Below are 5191 nucleotides of genomic sequence, written 5' to 3' on the forward strand. Positions count from 1 at the left end.
TGTGCCCCACCTTCGCCCCTCTGGACCTCCGTGGTCCCACCAGCAACATGGGAGCATGACCGGGCACCCCTGCTTCAGTTCAGAGTCTGGGTCTCTGTAATCCTGATCTGGGGAGCAGAGGGCAGTGACAGGCAGGGGCCTGAGCCTGGGGTTGTGGCAGCACAGATGTGTCTCATTCATGCCCACGGTTATGGCTGTGACTCTGTCCACTTCTGTCGTGTCTATGATGATGATTCTAGCTTGGGTCCCATTCCTGATGGGTCCCTGACGACTTGTGTATCCACATGTGTCTCTCTTCGGTCCCTGATCCTATACTGTGTCATGTCTCTGTTTACATGGGGAACTTTTATACAGAACCTACTGAGGGAAGTGTGCTTTGGGATGCATGGACCCGTCCTGGCAGAGCCTCAGGTCTGCAGTTTTCTTCCTGGTCCTCCCTGCTCCCCACCCATCACTGCACAGCCTTGGGACCCCTGGTTACACATAGCTCACTCCCCATGTCACCTTCCAGCCTCAGGCCTGGTGCTGAGTCCAGGCCTGGACGATAAAGCATGACAGCCCCCAGGAGCATCTGGCTGGGGGGCTGGAGGCTGTCCCCGGAGGAGAAGCTGCGGCCTTAGAAAAGGCGACTCCTCAGAGCACAGTGCCCACTGCTGACCTCAGAGAGGAGGGGTGGGCTGTGGGCCCAGACAGAGCACAGGGTCAGGGCCTGGAGGGCCCTAGGAAGCACCTCATCAGCAAGGAGCTGAGCAAGCAGAGGCCTCCCCCACAGCGGGGGACAAGCAGAAGCCAGCGTATCTGTCCGCAGGGATGTGGAGGAAAGGATTCAGTCTCCAGGTCATGGAGGCATTCTGAGAGAAGCCTGCTTCTCCACCCAAAAAGGGAGAGAAATCAAGGAAGTCATGTAAGGACCACCGCCCAGGCTCCACGATCCCGTCTTCCAGGACCAGCTTTGACTGGCTGCCTGTCCTCATGGCCATAACTCCAGCTCTCCAGGAGAAACAAGGATGATGATGGCATTGATAACGAGAATAGCAACAGTATTCATTGGCTCAGGGCTACCAACTGCAGGAATGCACTGTTCAGTCCCGACCAATTGTTAAAATATTGACACACGTCCATTCCCCTTGTTAAATAACGCAGGCCCAGGCGACCTAAGCACACCACTATGGCCAGGTTGCCAGGGCGGAAACTGCACAGTCCATTCTCTGTCCAGAGAGAGAGCCTGTGCCTCTCTGAGCATCCCTGTACCTCAGTTCACCTGTGGGAACATCATCCTGCACTGGGGGGAAGGGGGGGAGGTGCCCTCGGCCACAGCGGTTGTCCCCTCCTCCAAGCCTCTTTCAAAGGCTGAGCAATCAAGGCTGGCTCCCTCCCCAGGCTGGTGCAAGTGCCCACCTGATCCCGGCCCCTCTCCGCCGCTGCAAACCCAGCTCATTTGCATGTGGATCGAGCCTGCCACCATGGGTGCTGGGGTCAATTGAAACTCAAGAAAAGAGAAGAAATTTATGCAAAACTGTTGATTGCATTTGTATGTAATGAAATCATCCAATATTCATCTGACTATAGAATCTAATCTGAGAAGAGAACTGAAGGACATGAGTGTCACTGCAAAACCGTAATGAGCCACTGTAGTGATTAAAAAAGCTCTTGAGCCTTCTGAAAATCCAGGCAGAAATAGCGTCTAATCAACTCTGAATATAGGAGGCGAGATTGGGCTGGCGCATTGCGCACGGCCCGCCAAGGCGCTGGGGGTGCGCGGTAAACCCTGTCGGCCGTGGTCTGTGGGTGCCAATCGCCGGGCCACAATCAGCTGAATCCTCGCTGCACAAAGCAATCGCCGCCTCTCACCTTAGAAAGAGCCCAATCACAGCTGTTGTGAAGAGCAGCTTCAGGCTTTCTCACCCGCCCCCAAAGCCTCGCCAAAGGCCTCTCCTGGGGTCCTTGCTCAAGTCCTGGGAGGCAGGGAGGGTCTGGGGATCAGGACTGTCATACCGGGACACACCTGGGGCCCAGCCAACCCCAAAGGGGAGAGGGTCCTGTGTTTCTTAGGAACTGTGGCTCAGCACTGAAATGTCACCTCCTCCATGAGGTGTTCCCTGGCTACCCCATCTAAATTGGCAACCCCTGCTCGCTCTCTCTTCGCTTTCTCTTCGCTTTCTCTTCTCTCTCTCTCTCTCTCTCTCTCTCTCTCTCTCTCTCTCTCTCCCCTCACTCCTGCTTTGTTTTCCTCATAGCAGTTACTTGTGCCTACTAGCATCGCCTTATTTCTTTATCTGTTTAGTATCTGCCTCTTTCAAGTAGACTGTGAACTCCATTAAGGCAGGGACTCTGAGGTGGCCTATTCATGGCTGTCGAGTGTGGAGAACCAGGCTTGACACTTAGTAGATGCTCAATAAATATTTGTTGACTAAATCAATTTCAGTGAGCAGCCAAATGTATGTATTCAGCCACTCAGCAAATACTTGTAGAGTGCGCAGTGGGTGCCAGGCTTCACTCCGGGCATCGGCCTTGTGATGGGGAATACATCTCTGCCCTCCTGAAGCTCCCAGTTTGGGCAGGACACAGACACTGATGACATTGCATATAATCAAGTGGGACAGTGTGATGCTGGGGGCAATCCGGCAGCTGTGGGGACAGCTGGCGATGGTACAAACCCAATCTGGGGAGGTCAGGGAAGGCTGTCCCAAAGCAGTAACATTGGGTTGAGATCTAAAGGATGTACAGGCAGAGTAGGGTCTGGAGTGCCCAGAGGGATGCCATGTGCAGAGTCCCTGAAGGGACAGGCACTGCAGGGACCTGAGAGAAGTCAGTGTGACTGGAGCCAGAACAAGGGAGAGTCTGGTGTGACATGAGGTTAGAAAGCCAGTCCAGGTCAAACCGCTCAGCGAAGACCTTGAGGTAAGAATTTTGGGCTTTTTCCTGGGGGTGATAGAGAGCCTCGAAACAGGAGTGGCATGACCTGCATTTTGAAGAGGTCACCATATGGAGAAGGGTCAGAAGGGCCAGCTATGGGGGAACAGAAATTGGTTAGGCAGCTATTCAGTTATCCAGGCAATGGGGAGCCACTGGGGACTGCTGAGCAGGGTCATGACACGTTACCAGGGACAGTGTCACTATGTCACAGCAAAGGCTGCTTTAACATGATTCACCTGACAGCAAGAGATGGAGCAGAGGAAGGGAAATCAGTCTGGCAGCCATTCATTCATTTATTCTTTCATTCATGCATTCAGCATTCAACATCTCTCTCTGTGTGGAAGCGGCCCTTCTCCACATGCTCACTCACAGTTTCCAATCTGCTCTGTCTGGCGACCAAGTCACCTATTATTAAATGGGATCTAACGCTGGAGTCAATAGGTTCTGAGAATTCAAGGGACTCTTGTGGGTCACGAGGCTGCTTTATTTGGCAAGGACTTCCTGACATGAAAGGGGTCTCGGGAGTCATTTGCTTTCTTTAGGCCTTAAAATCCTCAATAACCTTAGTGCCCACTGACAGATGAACAGATACGAAGATGTGGTGTATATATGACATGCACAACGGAATACTACTCAGCCTTAAGATGATGAAATGTTGTCATTTGTGACAACATAAATGGGCCTTGAGGGTATTAATGCTAAGTGAAATAAGTCAGAGGGAGAAAGACAAATACTGTATGACCTTACTCATCTGTGGAAAACATATATACGTATAAAACAGACAAACAAAACAAAACAAACTCATTGATGCAGACAACGGATTGGTGGTTGTTTACCAGAAGGGAACGGGCGGGTGGAGNACGGCAGCCCAGCTCCAGGTTGAGCTGTTGTTCAGCATCTTAGCTGTAGAGGGCAGTGTCACTGGCCCTCATATGTGGGATCCGAACCGGGGCTCTCTGGTGTCCCAAGCCAGCTCTTAACCATCGCGCCACTCGGCTGGCCCTGATTATGTTTTTCTTTAACTCTCCTCCACTATACTTGTTTTTAAGCCATTTTATTCACATGGCCTCACCTGCCCAGAAATTGTGGGGGTCCTCCCTTTGGAAGGGGATGAAGGACCAGCTGTGGAGCCAGATAGGCCAGAGTTCAAATCCTGGTTGGGACAATCATTAGCTGTGCCACCCAGGAAAACTATTTTACTTCCCTAGGTCTCAATTTCCTCATCTGTAAAGTGGGAATAATAATAGTATCTTTCTCAGAGGGTTGCTGTGAAGATGAAATGAGATAGTGTTTATAGATGCTTCGGCATGGGGCCGCCGCTCCTGGTAGCTGCTGCCACGATCAGTCTTAGCTGCCTGGTGCAGCGTTGACACTAAGTTCCTTACTGTCTGACCACTCCTCGTTCTGCTACCTGAGACTTCCCTTTGGGGTTCTGGACTCTACATTCGTGCTAAGCACGCATTGCTCCCTGTTCCCTCTTCAGGGTTTCTTATCTCCATGCCCTTGCCTGGGTCATTCCTGACACCTGGCATTCCTTCTCCATGCCCCATTTGTGCATGTCTAAATTCTACTACTCATTCATCACTTACGCATTCACTTCTTCAGAACAAATGCTTTATTGCGTGTCTACTTTGCACCAGGTACTTTGGTGAGGTAACGTAAGTTACCTCATACAATCCTCATGCCAACCTTGCAAGGGAAGGAGTGTTATCTGCATTTGCCGAGGAGGAAACTGGGCTCAGAGAGGTTAAGTCACTTGCCTGAGACGACCCAGCTAGCAAGTGGCAGAGCTGGGGTTTGGCACAGACCTGCCAGCCTCTAGAGCACAGCTCTTTCCTCTCTACCCTGCATGTGCCACGGCCCGGGGTGGGAAAGCAGTCCTCTACGCCTGGGCGAGAGAGAGGTGAGGAGGGAAAGCAGAGGCGGTGGCAAGGAGGGTGCAGACCAGATTTCCACTAGGCAGTGGGAACAGGTTCATTCTGTCAGGAGGAGCTGGAGGGAGGGTGGGCAGGAGGGGAGTTTCCTAGGGGGAGCCTGCCACAGACAGCAGCAGGTTTGGACCGAGCTATACAGGATGACCCAGTCTGCTTGAGGAGTCTACGGGAGCCCTCTTCACCCCTACCCACCCCCACCTCAGCCCCCTCTTCCAGGCTGGAGTGAGAATGGGTCTGTGATGAAAGAGACATGGCTGCTTTCCTGCTGTCCTTGACTGGGAGAGAACATGGATGGCTCAGTGCTGGCTACCATAGGAAGGATCCAAAGAATTCAGAGGACC

The sequence above is a fragment of the Hipposideros armiger genome, unplaced genomic scaffold (assembly GCF_001890085.2).
Source record: "Hipposideros armiger isolate ML-2016 unplaced genomic scaffold, ASM189008v1 scaffold_880, whole genome shotgun sequence".
Lineage (NCBI taxonomy): Eukaryota > Metazoa > Chordata > Mammalia > Chiroptera > Hipposideridae > Hipposideros > Hipposideros armiger.